The sequence below is a fragment of the Pelophylax lessonae genome (genome assembly GCF_965119305.1).
Source record: "Pelophylax lessonae genome assembly, chromosome: 4".
Classification (NCBI taxonomy): domain Eukaryota; kingdom Metazoa; phylum Chordata; class Amphibia; order Anura; family Ranidae; genus Pelophylax; species Pelophylax lessonae.
This window is the reverse complement of record NC_138771.1, coordinates 26,224,095-26,242,816: the sequence shown is the minus strand read 5'-3', so window position 1 is coordinate 26,242,816 and position 18,722 is coordinate 26,224,095.

Below are 18,722 nucleotides of genomic sequence, written 5' to 3'. Positions count from 1 at the left end.
CCATCTTAGGGTAAAAAGTGGCTTCTTACCAGAAATCATGGACTCTATTTAACAAGAGTCAAGCGCGCTGTATCAATAAAACTTTATCTGAGATAGGAACCTATCGCTCCTCTCCATCATCTGTGGTTAATGCGGTCTCCCAAGTAATGATAGTGCTCCATCATAACATATAGGGGCAATAAAATTGGAAAAATCTACATAGTGTAAAACAGTATAATAGGTTCAATTTAATACAGTGGAATACTAGTCACTGACAAGGTAAGTCATAAAAATATGCATGCAAATAAAAAAATATTGGTCCCGGGATCTGATCCGACCAACTCGTGGCTTTGACGTGTGTGGTGATGTCACAAGTGTAAACTCCTATCTACGCGTTTAGTCACAATTGACGTCATTGGGGGTATCGGCCCAATATTTATTTGTTTCTAGCTTCATTATGTGTTGGCATACATCTCAACTCTCTGAAATGATAAAGAGGGACATATTTTAGCACATAGTATGAAGGGCACATAAAGAGGCTGAGGCTGCATGATGGAGAGAGAAGAATTTGGTCTCAAAAGAGGGACAGTTGGGATCTATGTCATGAGGAGATGGAGGATAAGTCTGCACTCATTAACCCTCTTAGAGTGGTTGTCACATAAACCTCTATATTATCAAAGAACTCTATGAGCCTTTGAGTTCTGGGTCTGCCTGTTATGGCATCCTTCTAGCCTGATGGGGTTCCATATATGGGGCACCTTCATTCTTGGAAGTGGGTTCCTTACTCTTAGCTGAAATGGTGCAATATACACTCACTTTATTAGGTTCACCTCTTCAATTGCTTGGTAACACAAATAGCTAATCAGCCAATCATATGGCAGCAACTTAATGCATTTAGACATCTAGAAGTGAAGTTGATTTGCTGAAGTTCAAACCGAGCATCAGAAATGGAAAGAAAGCTGATTTAAGTGACTTTGAATGTGGCATGGTTGTTGGTGCAAGACGAGCTTGTCTGAGTATTTAAAAAACTGCTCATCTACTGGGATTTTCACGCACAACTATCTCTCAGGTTTTCAGAGAATGGTACGAAAAAGTGAAAATATCCAGTGAGTGGCAGCTGTGTGGAAGGAATTGCCTTGTTATTGTCAGAGGAGAATGGGCAGACTGGCTCAAGATGATAGAAAGGCAACAGTAACTCAAAAAAACACTTTGTACAACCAAGGTATGCAGAATACCATCTCTGAATACACAACACATCGAACCTTGAAGCAAATGGGCTACAGCAGCAGAAGACCACACCGGGTGCCACTCCTGTCAGCTAAGAACAGGAAACGGAGGCTACAAGTCGCACAGGCTCACCAAAATTGGACAATAGAAGATTGGAAAAATGTTGCCTGGTCTGAGGAGTCTCGATTTCAGCTGCGACATTCAGATGGTGGGGTCAGAATTTGGCATAAACAACATGAAAGCATGGATCCATCCTGCCTTGTTTTACCAGGATACATTCTTGAATCTGAGATTCAGATTGCCACAAAATCTGATTATTGAAGCTAAAATCCAGGAAAAAATCTACATACATGAATTGAATACATTACAATACATGAATTGAATACATACACTCACCGGCCACTTTATTAGGTACATCTGTTTAATTGCTTGGGTAAACACTAAATTGCTAATCAGCCAATCAAATGGCAGCAACTCAATGCATTTAGGCCTCTAGACATGGTGAAGACCACTTGCTGAAGTTCAAACAGAGCGTCAGAATGGGGAAGAAAGGGGATTTAAGTGACTTTGAAGGTGGCATGGTTGTTGGTGCAAGATGGGTTGTTCAAAGTATTTCCAAAACTGCTGATCTACTGAGATTTTCACACACAAGCATCTCTCAGGTTCCAAAAAATAATAAAAATTTCCAGTGAGCGGATTTCAGCTGAGGCATTCAGATGGTAGGGTCAGAATTTGGAGTAAACAACATGAAAGCATGGATCCACCCAACCTTGTTTCAATGGCTCAGGCTGCTGGTGGTGTAATGGTGTGGGGGATATTTTCTTGAAACACTTTGGCACCCTTAATACCAATTGGGCATCGTTTAAACACCACGGCCTACCTGAGTATTGTTGCTGACCATGTCCATCCCTTTATGACTACAGCGTACCCATCTTCTTATGGCTCCTTCCAGCAGGATAATGCACCATGTCACAAAGCTTCAATCATCTCACCACTGGTTTCTTCACCATGACAATGAGGTCACTGTACTCCAATGGCCTCCACACTCACCACATCTCATCCAATAGAGCACCTTTGAGATGTGGTGGAATGGGAGATTCACATTATGCATGTGCAGCATACAAATCTGCAGCAACTGCGGGATGCTATCATATCACTATGGACCAAAATCTCTGAGGAATGTTTCAGACACCTTGTTGAAGAATGAAGGCAGTTCTGAAGGCAAAAAGGGGTTCAACCTGGTACTAGCAAGGTGTACAGTGGCGGCCGATCTATTGAGGACGCAGGGGTGCCGCCCCCCCCATCCATGCGTCCGTCCCCCTAATCTGCATGCAGGGGCACCAGATGCATGGAGCTTAATGTTCTTTTTAAATCACCTGATTAGAGCCAGAGGCTCGAATAGGGTGATGCAAAGGGTGGAGCCGGGGCGCAGAGCAGTGCGCCCCGAGCCCACCCATTGTGTGACAATAGTGAATGAAAATTCGCTATTGCCACACCGATCCTCCTCCTGGCCAATCAGGAAGCGTGTCCGATACGCGCTTCCTGATTGGCCGCAAGGCAAACCGCATGCCATTGGCCGAGGAGGAGGCGGGAGCACCCGAGGAGACGCGCCGCCGGGACTGATGAGAAGCCGATGCCGGGACACTGATGAGAAGCCGCCCGCCACCGCTGCTGCTCCAGGTAAGTAAGGGGGCACGCACGCTGATCTCTGCATTGGGGGCATGTATGCTGGTCACTGCATTGAAGGGGGCACGCACGCTGATCTCTGCATTGGGGGCATGTATGCTGGTCACTGCATTGGGGGAACGCACGCTGATCTCTGCATTGGGACATGTATGCTGGTCACTGCATTGGGCGCACGCACGCTGATCTCTGCATTGGGGGCATGTATGCTGGTCACTGCATTGAAGGGGGCACGCACGCTGATCTCTGCATTGGGGGCATGTATGCTGGTCACTGCATTGAAGGGGGCACACACACTGATCTCTGCATTGGGGGCATGTATGCTGGTCACTGCATTGGGGGCACGCACGCTGATCTCTGCATTGGGACATGTATGCTGGTCACTGCATTGGGGGCACGCACGCTGATCTCTGCATTGGGGGCATGTATGCTGGTCACTGCATTGGGGGCACGCACGCTGATCTCTGCATTGGGGGCATGTATGCTGGTCACTGCATTGGGGGCATGCACGCTGATCTCTGCATTGGGGGCATGTATGCTGGTCACTACATTGAAGGGGGCACGCACGCTGATCTCTGCATTGGGGGCATGTATGCTGGTCACTGCATTGGGGGCACACACGCTGATCTCTGCATTGGGGGAATGTATGCTGGTCACTGCATTGGGGGCACGCACGTTGATCTCTGCATTGGGGGCATGTATGCTGGTCACTGCATTGGGGGCATGTACGCTGGTCACTGCATTGAAAGGGGGCATGTACGCTGGTCACTGCATTGAAAGGGGGCATGTACGCTGGTCACTGCATTGAAAGGGGGTATGTATGCTGGTCACTGCATTGAAAGGGGGCATGTACGCTGGTCACTGCATTGAAAGGGGATATGTACGCTGGTCACTGCATTGAAAGAGGGCATGTATGCTGGTCACTGCATTGAAGGGGGCATGTACGCTGGTCACTGCATTGAAAAGGGGCATGTATGCTGTCACTGCATTAAAAGGGGGCATGTACGCTGGTCACTGCATTGAAAGAGGGCATGCTGGTCACTGTGCAATGAAAGGGGTCACACTGGTCACTGTGCATTGAAAGGGGGCACGCTGGTCACTGTGCATTGAAAGGGGGCACGCTGGTCACTGTGCATTGAAAGGGGGCATGCTGGTCACTGTGCATTGAAAGGGAGCACGCTGGTCTCTCTGCATTGAAAGGGGGCACGCTGGTCACTGTGCATTGAAAGGGGGCACACTATACCTTATTTACTGAAGGCCTCTTTCACACTTTTGCGACCTCAAAGTCACGCAATTTTTTACAGCGTTTTTTGCCGCAAAGCAATGCCTATTACATTTTTCTGTTTGCGCCCCCCCCCCCCAAAAAATTTTGAGCACCAGCCGCCACTGCTGGTCACTGTGCATTGAAAGGGGGCACGCTGGTCTCTGTGCATTGAAAGGGGGCACACTGGTCTCTGTGCATTGAAAGGGGGCATGCTGGTCACTGTGCATTGAAAGGGGGCACGCTGGTCACTGTGCATTGAAAGGGGGCACGCTGGTCTCTCCGCAAAACAATGCCTATTACATTTTTCTGTTTGCGCCCCACCCCCCCCCCCCCCAAAAAAAATTTTGAGCACCAGCCGCCACTGAAGGTGTACCTAATAAAGTGGCTGGTGGGTGTATGTAACTCATATGTCTAAGAGTTGTGACTTTCTGTACTATTTCATACTGGCTATATGGATGTCATACTTGTTTTGTATGCTTTCTTTGTGTTGAAAATGTTCATAATGGCTAACAAAAATGGGTTATGGCTTCGCTTTATTTTGACTGCCCTGAGCTATTAAAAGCCATTCAGGTACTGCTTTCTCATTAGTATATGACCCCTGATCGTATATCCCGCTTTGCTCCAGGTGTGTCTCGAATGTGCTTTTGGAACTGTAGAGAGTGTGATACTTTACTCCATATCTGGTGGACCTGCCCCAGGGCAATCTGCTTCTGGACCCAGGTATACCTCATTATTAGAGCTGTACCGAACGTCTTCTTAGCCCATAATCAGTGGGAGGCCTTACTACATAAATATGGGGCACCTTCATTTTGGGAGTTGTTTTTTCACCTTTAGCTGAAATGGTGTTATAATATACTATATTACTAAAAGTATTGGGACGCCTGCCTTTGCACGCACATGATCTTTACTGGCATCCCAGTCTTATTCCATACGATTCAATATTGAGTTGGCCCACCCTTTGCAGCTATAACAGCTTCAACTCTTCTGGAAAGGCTGTCCGCAAGGTTTAGGAGTTTGTCTATGGGAATGTTTGACCATTCTCCCAGAAGCACATTTGTGAGGTCAGGCACTAATGTTGGACGAGAAGGCCTGGCTCACAGTCTTCACTCTAATTCATCCCAAAGGTGTTCTATCGGGTTGAGGTCAGGACTCTGCGCAGGCCAGTCAAGTTCCTCCACCCCAAACTCCCTTATCCATGTCTTTATGGACCTTGCTTTGTGCACTGGTCCAAAACATTTGGTGGAGGGGGGATTATGGTGTGGGGTTGTTTTTCAAGGGTTGGGCTTGGCCCCTTAGTTCATGTAAAGGGAACTATTAACGCGTCAGCATCAGGGCTGGCCCAAAACATTGTGCTGCCTGGGTCCAAGAATAAAATGCTGCCCGCCCCTCCCAAAAAAGAAAATCACATCCAACAAAAGGCCCCCACATCCATTATTTTATATAAATATAAAATGTAGAAAATATTATATATACTGTTTTCGTCTTCCATAACTCACCACCGGAATGGTCCACCAAACACCCGCTGTCTGTCCTCAGTCCTCCTGTCACTCCTGTGTCTGCCACCGCCCACCACCCTAGAAGATCCAGCCTGCCCTGCATGAAATGGAGTGCGCTGATGTTTGATGTCATTGCGCACACCACAATCCCGTGAGAGACGTTCCCCCAGAGGAGACGCTCTGCCTCCTCATATTCATCAGTTTGCACTATGGGCGGCAGTATGAAATAAGGGAATGCCGCCTGTAACGCGCCACAAACTGATGACACACAAAACTGCTGGAAAAAAATCTTGGGCGTCAATTTGCTGCCCCTCTCCAAGTGCTGCCTGGGTCCAATGGACCCAGTGGGATCCATCTTAGGGCCGGCCCTGGTCAGCACACCAAGACATTTTGGACAATTTCATGCTCCCAACTTTGTGAGAACAGTTTGGGGGGTGGCCCCTTCCGGTTCTAACGTGAGTGTTCAACCTGTGGTCCTCCAGCTGTTGCGAAACTGCAAGTCCCATGCATTTTAAGGCTGACAGTTAAAAACATGACTCCCAAAAGGCTGAGGCATGATGGGACTTCCATAACACCTGGAGGGCCACAGGTTGAGCACCCATGATGTATTGCATACTTCACAGAGTTGTGACTTTCTGAGGTTACTGTACTCCAATGGCCTTCACAGTCACCAGATCTCAATCCAATAGAACACCTTTAAGATGTGGTGGAATGGGAGGTTGGCATCATGGATGTGCAGCCGACAAATCTGCAGCAACTGCGTGATGCTATCATGTCACTATGGACCAAAATCTCTGAGGAATGTTTCCAACATCTTGTTGAAGAATGAAGGCAGTTCTGAAGGCAAAAAGGGGTTCAACCTGGTACTAGCAAGGCGTACCTCATAAAGTGGCTGGTGGGTGTATGTAATGCATACTTCTAAGAGTTGTGACTTTCTGTACTATTTCATACTGGCTATTTGGATGTCATACTTGTTTTGTATGCTTTCTTTGTGTTGAAAATGTTAATAATGTCTAACAAAAATGGGTGATGGGTTCACTTTATTTTGACCGCCCTTCCCCTTTATTTTCTTTTTTCGAGATATTTTGATAGGTAAGTAATATTCACATGCCAGTTAAATGTGTAAATGACAGACGATTGCTTTGTAAGGTATTATACACCACATCCTGCCTATACCTGTTTATGTTTTGAGGACGGCAGGTGTTTAGGAGGTTCATCCACTCCCTTAAGAACATCTTCTCTATCTCCTGTTTACTCAGACACTTTAATTTTTTTATATGTCACTTCAAAGGACCTGGCAGGTGTCTACGTAGAATTCCCACCCTGAATCTCAGCTGCCAGGATCACAGCACTCTATAGATGTATACTTCATGTGCTGTCAACTTGTACTAGTACAAATCACATGGGCCGGTAAATCGGTATAGCCTCCGTATTGTAGTTAAACTTTACATCTTTTAGAAGCCTGGACCTGTCACGGGGAGGAAGGAAAATACAGATCTCAAAGAATAATTGCAGATAGCTGACATCTATAAAGTAAACTCATTTCACGTTGGAGGTCTGCAATGAGGAAATGCCTATAGCTTTGCTGGCATAAAGATCAAAGCTACACAAATGCTATTGACTAATCAACAGAATAAAGGTTTCTTGTAAAGTAAAATTTGTGATTGTGACAAGGATGCATTCATGGTGTACCTAGTGTGTTTTACACCTGAAAAGGATCCTTTTTTTTTAACACTCTTCTCCTCTATATGACAAAATTATTTTCAGTTCTAATAAGAAAATAGTAATAATAAAAAAATCACAGACAATAGAAATTGTTGTGCCCTCTTATATTTGTGGTCAGTGGAGAAGTGCCCTCTTACATTGATGGTCAGAGGGAAGAATGTTCCTTACATTGGTGGTCAGTGGGAAGAATGCCCCTTTAAATTGGTGGTCAGTGGAGAGATGTCCCTTATATTGGTGGTCAGTGAAGTTTGCCATCTTACATTGGTGGTCAGTGGTGAAGTGCCTTCTTACATTGGTGGTGAGTGAGAGGAATATCCCATGCATTGGTGGTCAGTGGGAAGAAGGCCCCTTTAAAGTGCTGTTCAGTAGAGAGATGTCCCCTTATATTGATTGTCAGTGGACTGGAGTAGTGTCTTCTTACAGTGGTGGTCAATGGTGAATTGCCTTCTTACATTGGTGGTCAGTGATGAAGTGCCTTCTCACATTGGTGGTCAATGGTGACGTGGCCCCTTACATTGGTGGTGAGGGAGAAGAATGCCCCATACATTGGTGGTCAGTGGGAAGAATGCCCCATTTAAATTGGTGTTCAGTGAAGAGATGTCCCCTTGAATTGATGGTCAATGGAATGTAGTAGTGCCTTCTTACATTGGTGGTCAGTGTGAAGTGTATTCATTGTGGTAACGGTCAGTGGAGAAGTGCCCCCTAACATTGGTGGTTAGTGGGAAGGAAGAATGCTCTTTGCATTGGTGGTCAGTGGAAAAATGCCCACTTACGTTGATGGTCAATGGGAAGATTGCCCCTTACATTGATGGTCAGTGGGAAGAACGCCTCTTTAAATCGGTGATCAGTGTAGATATGTCCCCTTATATTGGTGGTCGGTTGAGAAATGCCCACTTACGTTGATGGACAGTGGGAAGAATGCCCCTTACTTTGGAAGTCAGTGGGAAGAATGCCCCTTTAAATTGGTGTTCAGTAGAGAGATGTCCCCTTATATTGATGGTCAGTGGACTGGAGAAGTGCCCTCTTATATTGGTGGTCAGAGGAAAGAGTGTTCCTTACATTGGTGGTCAGTGTGAAGAATGCTCCTTACATTGGTGGTCAGTGTGAAGAATGCTCCTTACATTGGTGGTCAGTGGAAAGAATGCCCCTTTAAATTGGTGGTCAGTGGAGAGATGTCCCTTATATTGGTGGGCAGTGAAGTTTGCCATCTTACATTGGTGGTCAATGGTGAAGTGACCTCTTAAATTGGTGGTGAGTGGTGAAGTGCCTTCTTACATTGGTGGTGAGTGAGAGGAATATCCCATACATCGGTGGTCAGTGGGACGAATGCCCCTTTAAATTGCTGTTCAGTAGAGAGATGTCCCCTTATATTGATTGTCAGTGGACTGGAGTAGTGTCTTCTTACATTGGTGGTCAGTGTGAAGTTTATTCATTATGGTAACGGTCAGTGAAGAAGTGCCCCCTAACATTGGTGGTTAGTGGGAAGGAAGAATGCTCTTTGCACTTTGCTCTTTGGTGGTCAGTGGAAAAATGCCCACTTACTTTGATGGTCAATGGGAAGATTGCCCTTTACATTGGTGGTCAGTGGGAAGAACGCCCCTTTAAATCGGTGATCAGTGGAGAGATGTCCCCTTATATTGGTTGTCGGTTGAGAAATGCCCACTTACGTTGATGGACAGTGGTAAGAATGCCCCTTACTTTGGAAGTCAGTGGGAAGAATGCCCCTTTAAATTGGTGTTCAGTAGAGAGATGTCCCCTTATATTGATGGTCAGTGGACTGAAGTAGTGCCTTCTTACATTGGTGGTCAATGGTGAATTGCCTTCCCTCATTGGTGGTCAGTGATGAAGTGCCTTCTTACATTGGTGGTCAATGGCGACGTGGCCCCTTACATTGGTGGTGAGGGAGAAGAATGCCCCATACATTTGTGGTGAGTGGGAAGAATGCCCCTTTAAATTGGTGTTCAGTAGAGAGATGTCCCCTCATATGGATGGTCAGTGGACTGGAGTAGTGCCTTCTTACATTGGTGGTCAATGGTGAATTGCCTTCCCTCATTGGTGGTCAGTGATGAAGTGCCTTCTTACATTGGTGGTCAATGGAGACATGGCCCCTTACATTGGTGGTGAGGGAGAAGAATGCCCCATACATTGGTGGTGAGTGGGAAGAATGCCCCATTTAAATTGGTGTTCAGTGAAGAGATGTCCCCTTACATTGATGGTCAATGGACTGTAGTAGTGCCTTCTTACATTGGTGGTCAGTGTGAAGTGTATTAATTTGGTAACGGTAGGGTTGAAGTGCCCCCTGACATTGGTGGTTAGTGGAGAAATTACATTTTAAATTGGTACGTAGAGAATTGTCCCCTTTATGGTAGTGATCAGTGGAGAAGTGCCCCCTTACATTGGTAGTCAGTGGAGAAGTTCCATCTTACACTGGTTGTCTTTGGAAAAGTGTCCTCTTACATTTGGGGTCAGTGGTGAAGAGATCCTTTGCATTCATGGGCAGTGGAGAAATGCTCCTTTACTTTGGTGCTTAGTGTGGTCCTCCTTAACATTGGTGGTCAGTATATTGTCCTCTTACATTGCAGGTAAGTGTAGTGATCCATTACTATAGGTGGTCAGTTTGGGTGGAATTATCCTTTAAACCTCTTTGGTTCCACTCCTGTTCCTTTCAATGGTGCAGAACTGCTACATTCCTGCACATTGATATATAATAAAGAGGCCTTTTACACATGTAATAAATTAATTAAATCAGGGCCTGGCGTGACTAGAGTTAGCCATAGGTTAAAACACAATATGTAGAGCTGCAGGAATTAACTGTCCCACTATCAGGCATGACGAAATAGCCACTAAAACTGATGAAAGCTGAGATATAAAAATGGATCAAGATGTTGACTAAACCGAAACACCCATATAAATGTTAAGGCAATTAGGCACTTCAAGGACTGATTTAATCCAAGCAGTGAGGGGTGTGTGGCCTTGCAGGAAACATGATATCCTCCTTTAACCTTGCTGCTTCACCAAAAAACATCTCAGTCTTAGTAAATCCCTTTATACTGTATGTAGTTATGATAAAAACAGGTAACCCAGGAATACCTAAACTTTTCAATCCCAGTACGTTTTATATGAGTAAGACCTACCTATAAATACGCTATATTGTCAAAAGTATTGGGACACCTGCATTTACACGCACATGAACTTTAATGGTATCCCAGTCTTAGTCCATAGGGTTCAATATTGAGTTGGCCCATCCTTTGCAGCTATAACAGCTTCAACTCTGGGAAGGCTGTCCACAAGGTTTAGGAGTGTGTCTACGCAAATGTTTGACCATTCTTCCAGAAGCGCATTTGTGAGATCAGGCACTGATGTTGGACAAGAAGGCCTGGTTTGCAGTCTCCACTCTAATTAATCCCAAAGGTGTTCTCTCCTTGAGATCAGGCCTCTTTGCAGGCCAGTCAAGTTCCTCCACCCCAAACTCGCTTATCTATGTCTTTACAGACCTTGCTTTGTGCACAGTCATGTTGAAACAGGAAGGGGCCATCTCCAATCTGTTCCCACAAAGTTGGGAGCATGAAATTGTACAAAATATCTTGGTATATTGACACCTTAAGAGTTCTTTTCCCTAGAACTAAGGGGCCAAGCCCAAACCTAGAAACACAATCCCACACCATATTCCCTCCTCCACCAAACGATTTGGACCAGTACACAAAGCAAGGTCTATAAAGACATGGATGAGCGAGTTTGGAGTGGGAGAACTTGACTGGCCTACACAGAGTCCTGACCTCAACCCAATAGAACATCTTTGGGATGAATTAGAATGGAGACTGCGAGCTGCGGAGACTACCTTCTTGTCCAACATCAGTGTCTGACCTCCTAACAAATGGGTTTCTGGAAGAATGGTCAAACATTCCCATAGACACACTCCAAAACCTTGTGGACAGCCTTCCCAGAAGAGTTGAAGCTTTTATAGCTGCAAAGGATAGGCCAACTCAATATTGAAGACTAAGACTGAGAGGCCATTAAAGTTCATGTGCGTGTAAAGACAGGCTTCACAATTTTTTGGGTAATACAGTGTATATATATATATATATATATATATATATATATATATATATATATATAGTGTGTATATATATATATAAATATATATATACTGTGTATATAAAAATCACAAGTATATTCAAATATAAAATAAATTAAATGTATCTATGTAGCACAACTTTTCTCAATAAATATGTTATTTTTGGTAGAGAACTCTTTTTCTATAAGGGTAGGGACTATGGAAACCCTCATGGATAATCAATATACTGAATATGACAGCTGTACCGAAAGTATTGCAAAAGTGGGCATAACTTGTTTATTAGCTTACATAGGTTGTTCAAATTTCACGCGTTGGTAGAGTAACTCTTCCTCCATAGTAATTCTTCTTCTTTTTTACTTCAGGTAAATAATGGATTCCAAGCAGAAGCAACATGCCGTCATTGAGTTCTTGATGAAGGATGGGTGAGGGCTGTCCGACATTGATGTTTTCCCACTATGTGGTTTGTCTTTAGTGCTGGTTTTCACTTCTTTAAACTTCTTGATCCATCTGTTGTTCATATTGCTCTTGTCAATTTGATAATCTCCGTAAATATTCTGTAGCCTTCTGTGGACGTCGGACAGCCTGCACCCCTCCTTTGTCAAGAACTCAATGACGGCACATTGCCTCTGCTTGGAATCCATTATTTACCTGCAATGAAAAATAGAGTTACTATAAAGGAAGAGTTATTTTTCCAATATGTGATATTTGAGCTACCTATGTAAGTTAATAAAAAAGTTATGCCCACTTTTGCATTAGTTTTGGTACCGCCCTCATTCATCACCTATACAACAGAGTAATGACAATGTGCAAGGTAAAATAAATAGCAACTTCCGTTTTACATTGTACACATTTGTTTTCTGGATTACTGCAATCCTCATTCCCTTACAGAACATGTCCAATTGCTGTTTTGTACTAATTCAATTTCACGCAATGTACTTTAAATAAGAATATAACGATCATCCAAACAGAGTAACTTCCATCTGGCTCTGATTTTATCTCTCTGAAGACATCCCAAGTTTTATAAACCCCAAGACCTGCTAAAAGAAAAGAAACAAGAAGTTTGTTTCCTGGGCTTTATTTTGAAATGAGTCTCCATGGTAGATATATCATATAAACGCAGATTAAGTTTGACTGGGCAAGTCACAGAGGAATGGAATTATTCAGAGAGGTCAAGGACCCTGTAAATATATTCACAGCACGTTGGAGGGACTTTCATTCAATGACGTCTAGAAATCGCAGGATGGTGCATGGAGATTTGTCTACAAAGCCAAAGGATTTGTGTCTTTGATTTCCACTTTCAGTCTGTAGTTACCAGTATTCTGGAGCTACTCAGCTAAGCTTCTCTTTTGCTCCCTTAAAATACTTTATGATTAAAACCTAAAATGTTATATAGACAATTACAAAAGAAAACATTGCTAGACTTATAAGAATTACATTACTTAGAGGAATAAAAAAAATGCTGACATGAACACTATATTGTAAAAAGTATTGGGACGTCTGCCTTTACACGCACATGAACTTTAATGGCATCCCAGTCTTAAGCCCCGTACACACGATCAGAATATCGAACGATCTGTCGTCCGTTTTTTGTGGCATGCTAGTCTGATGTGGAAAGTGAAGAGGTGATTTTCATACGAATTTTCCCGTATGACAGAATTCTACTTCAGAAGTGATGTCATGTGTTGGATTTTTTTGTATGTGTTCTTTCGTCTCTGAGCATGCCTAGTCTTGCTCTTAAGATTTTTTTCTGTCGAAAACTGTACTAATGAGACGAAAATCGGATGTTGTGTTGACGGACGATAAAAATTTTATAGCCTGCACATCAGGATTTTTTCGGCCGAAAAGTCAGAGTCGGCTGTCGAAAGCACCATACTAACAATCCGAAAATCGGCAGATCAGTCGTCAGACGAAATTTCCCTTCAGATTTTCTTATCGTGTGTACGGGCCTTAAGTCCGTAGGGTTAAATATTGAGTTGGTCCAACCTTTCCAGCTATAAGAGCTTCAACTCTTCTGGGAAGGCTGTCCACAAGGTTTAGGAGTGTGTCTATGGGAATGTTTGACCATTCTTCCAGAAGCGCATTTGTGAGGTCAGGCACTGATTTTGGACGAGAAGGCCTGGCTCGCAGTCTCCGCTTCTATTGGGTTGAGGTCAGGACTCTGTGCAGGCCAGTCAAGTTCCTCCACCCCAAACTTGCTCATTCATGTTTTTATGGACCTTGCTTTATGCACTTGCTTTATCCCCAAACTGTTCCCACAAAGGTTGCCCAGGTCAATTTTCATGAAATTTTCCAAAATGTCTTGGTATGCTGACACCTTAAGAGTTCCCTTCACTGGAACTAAGGGGCCAAGCTCAACCCTGAAAAACAACCCCACACCATAATCCACCCTCCACCAAATGATTTGGACCAGTGCACAAAGCAAGGTCCATAAAGACATGGATGAGTGGGTTTGGGGTGGAGAAACCTGACTGGCCTGCACAGAGTCCTGACCTCAACCAAATAGAATACCTTTGGGATGAATTAGAGTGGAGACTGCGAGCCAGGCCTTCTCTCCAACATCAGAAAAGAAAAGAAGAGGAGGCGCAAACACCTAGTGCATTACCCGTGGTCAATGTTGCAAATTGTTTAATTAAAAAAATGCCAAATGCATACTCACAGACGCAGAGATAAAAACATGTTACAAGAATCCACCATGTGTGAACTGGAACAAGTCCTTCAGTCAGGACCATTAACGCGTTTCGGGGGTCAGGCCCCCTTCCTCAGAGCTGGTCTTACCACATCCCTGCCTGAGGAGAGCAGCACGCCAGTCTTCCCATTCGGAGTGAGCGCTGGGCTGAATTTTTGTTCTCCAACATCAGTGCCTGACCTTACAAATGCACTTCTGGAAGAATGGTGAAACATTCCCATAGACACACTCCTAAACCTTGTGGACAGCCTTCCCAGTAGAGTTGAAGCTGTTATGGCTGTGATGGTGGGCCAACTCAATATTAAACCCTACAAACTAAGACTGGGATGCCATTAAAGTCCATGTGCGTGTAAAGGCCGGCGTCCCAATAATTTTGGTAATATAGTGTGTATCTAAAGCTATTTTTATTTTATTTTTTTAGATAGAATAGGAAATTGTTAAATTCACAAAAATGCTTTTTTTCCATCTGTGTCCAATTGGGGAAGATGTTGTCTTCATTTCCTGTCCAATAAACTTAACAGGAAATCCATTCTTAACCACTTCAGGTCCAGACACTTTCACCCCTTTCTAGTCCAGGTCAATTTTCAGTTTTCAGCGCAGTCACACTTTAAGTGACAATTACTCAGGCATCCAACACTGTACCCAAATTAAATATTTATAATTTTTTTTGAGACAGATAGAGCTTTCTTCTGGTGGTATTTTAATCACCACTGGGTTTTAATTTTTTTGCTATATAAACAAAAAAATATCAAAAATGTTGAAAAAAACACATTTTTCTTAGTTTATATTATAAAATTTTGCAATTAAATAATCTTTTTTCAGAAATTGAGGGCAAATGTATTCTGCTACATTTTTTTTAGTACAAATAACCCAAAACAGTGTATATTATTTAGTCTCTGTAAAAGTTATATAGTCTACAAACTATGGAATGGCTATGGTATGGCGTATTGCAGTAATCAGGATGCTGGTATGGGGTAGGGTGGTGATCAGAACACTGATATGGCATATGGCGACAATCAGGGCACTGCTATGGTGCATGGCGGAGATCAAGACGTTGCTATGGTGCATGGCAGTGATCAGGACGCTGCTATGGTGGGTGCATGGCGGTGATCAGGACGCTGCTATGGTGCATGGCGGTGATCAGGACGCAGCTATGGTGCATGGCAGTGATCAGGACGCTGCTATGGTGGGTGCATGGCGGTGATCAGGACGCAGCTATGGTGTATGGCGGTGAGCAGGACGCTGCTATGGCGTTCATCAGGATGCTGGTATGGTGTATGGCGGCGATCAGGACGCTGGTCCTTTTGATGTGCTGGCTGCCTTTGTTTTATTTTTTCTTTTAAGCTAAGAATATTTTCAGCAAATGCAGAAAATATATATTTTTCATCTGGCCAGAAATATCACTTTCTGTGAATTACATAGAAGAATATCTTCCTTCTAGTTATCTTCTGTAACCTACCAATTGCCTTGTCCCCCTTGTGGAATGGATGAAGAGATATAAATATGTTTGTAGCCCATGTCAGGAGAGCAGTCTAGAGTGACAACCGTGGTTCCCTCCATAGATACAATGGAGGAGTAATGTAGGCATTGTGCTGCCTGGGTCCAAGAATGAAATGCTGCCCCCCACCCCCCAAAAAAAATAACGCCCACCAAAAGGCCCCTACATCCATTATTTTATATAAATATAATATTTTGAAAATGTTATGTAGCACCACCCCCGCAGGAGCTGCTGATTAGATTATTGGGTCTACGTCCTGCCTAACAACCCACAGAATTGGCTCGAACCCTCCCTAGGCACAACTGACCCAGAATAGGACTGGAATACCAAATGGCTACAAAGATTGGAATATAACACTTCAATAAATAATAATGACCTGTTACCTCTCTCCAGCTGCAGTCCTTCTGGGTAATACAAGGTGACCACACACAAGCTTGCTTTTAAACAGGAAAGTTATTTACTGTAAATCAAATAAACAGTTTCGATACAGTAAAATATGACTTTGTAAAAGGATATACTGATTAATTAATCAAAGATAAGATAAATACTGTGATATCACTCCTCAAGGGCACATTAATTGTTTCAGGAAATGTCTCCGAGCCTATAGGACCACCATCTTAATCACTATTACACTTTTGGAAATAAGGCTCAGCATTCAGTTAGACACAGTACCAGACAGTCAGACCTATCTGAGTCCGCTGTTTCTTCTCTATATCTTCGCTAGCAACGTTGGTGCACTCGCGATTTGTAATCCACATTGAGGATGGGTGATCAATAGAGAGAATGGCAGCAAACAGTTAGTAATCACCGCGGGGTGTCTGTGCAGGATTGGCGGTAAAACTTCTGTGAGAGATGTACTGGGCCACCTGGTATATTGCCTTCTACTACTCTAAGGCTAATCCTGACTAAAGTTACTTCTTTGATAGATAGAGTCAGTTTTTGGGCAGGTGCCCTCTCACCAACAGGACTGTCTCCCAGGAAGCCTCCGCTGCTGTCTCAGTCTCCGGCCTCTGTCACCAGCCGCGCTAGGTATTTGGGGTGGATGAGTCTGGTCTCTGTAGAACATCGATGGGACCTCCAGGAGGGATCCTCTACTGGAGATGAAACACTGCAACTTAGTCACTTAAGGCCCAGGAGTTTCGGCCTAGCATGCAGCATCAGCCTACAGCGCTGGCTTCCTGCTTGTCTCACTGTGTCTTTCCCAAGAAAGTGAGCCTGGCTCCTCCCTTCCTTTATAAAGCTTCCCCCAGAAGGCTGTGCGGTGAAGCAGTGCATCCTGGTACTCTCAAAGCACTATGGGCGATGAAGACTGCTCAACTTCCTGAAAGGAAAATCACATCAAAAGAAATTCCATAGCCGCTGCAATGTGTCCTTTTGGCCACTAGATGGAGCCGAGTTCCTCTCAAATGTCAAGCAGCAGTCTTTTACAACTTGTTTAATGGAAGACCCCGCTACACACTCCCCCCACATGAGAAACTTTGGTCCCCAAAGAGGACAACAGCATGTACTCCAGTGCATATGTTGGCAGTACACAAAAAAAAAAAACATTACCATATGCATAACAGGGAATCATCTTCCTTTTCATAAGCAGAGTTCAAACTTAACAACTGCATATTACAACACAGGTTCGACATAGGAACCTCCCACCAATTGTCGGGGGAGGGAAGGTAATTCTGTTCACAGACCCCTGACACTTGAGTGGCTTGTACAGATGTGCCTGGGGGTGAGCTAGGGTTGTCCTCCACCAAATCTGTGGTGGAAGAACTAGGCTGATCAAGAGTTCGTTTGGAAGTAAAGATAGCCTCTTCCGAGCATTCACCCAATTGGTCATAGGTCAGTCTTTTGGGTGGGTGAATGACTCTTCTTTCCCTCTGTTCTTTGGGATGCACGATCTCAGAGGTACTAGGACCAGCCACTTCTGGGGATTCTTCAATGTCCTCCTCCTCATGTTCCAACACACAGGAATCTGATGCTTCAAGAGCGGTCAGTTCTTCTTCAGAGAAAGGTGCAACCTCCTCCTCAGGATCTTCATCATCAACTACTTCTTCTGGAAGCATGTGGAAAGGTATGAATTCGGGGGCTTCCGCCCGAAGGGTTCCTCTGTCAGCCAATTCGGATGAAGACAGGGAGGCAGGTGTGGGTTCTGGTAACTGAGATGACCACATCCAGTCAGGTACCTCCTCTTCATCTTCCAGATCTTCAGATGGAGAATTTCCCTCCCTCACATCTGGGAGTGTCGACTGAGATCTGGTGACTGGTCTGGACAGGCGAGAGGTCGAAGGGGTCTCTGGAAAATCTACGACAGGAGGCATGCAAACTGCTTCAGAGAGAGGCAGTAAATGGTTCCTATGCCAAGTCTTCAATGGACCCACACTTCCTTCAGGCCGAATTTGATACACAGGGAGGTTTGGTAGTTGCTTGCAGATAACATAAGGTTGGGACTTCCAGCGGTCTGCCAACTTGTGTTTTCCCGGGACACCCAAGTTCCTCAACAATACCCTGTCCCCTGGTTGCAAGTCTTGGATCCGAACTTTTAAGTCGAAATTCCTTTTATTCCTCAGTCCACGTTGATCAGATGTGGCCTGAGCTTTATCATAGGCCGATTTCAGACTCTTCCGCAGTCGGTCCACATATCCCTTGTGCGATGCTGAAGAGGTGTGATCGGGCGAGATGCCAAAGGCCAAATCCACTGGCAACCGAGCCTCTCGTTTACACGATAAGGGGAATATCCAGTAGCATCACTGACAGTACTGTTGTAGGCATGCACAATGGCAGCTACATGTTTGCCCCAATGCTGTTTCTTCTCTGAGCTCAAAGTCCCCAACATGTCCAAAAGAGTCCTGTTAAATCGTTCCGGCTGGGCATCCCCTTGTGGATGGTAGGGAGTAGTTCTAGTCTTTTGGATGCCTAACAGATCTAACAGTCTCTTGATCAGTCTGCTTTCAAAGTCTCTTCCCTGATCTGAATGGAGGCGTTGTGGTAACCCATAGTGTACAAAGAACTTTTCTACAAGAACTTTGGCTACTGTAGAGGCCTTCTGATCCCTTGTTGGGAATGCTTGGGCGTATCTGGTAAAATGGTCTGTTACC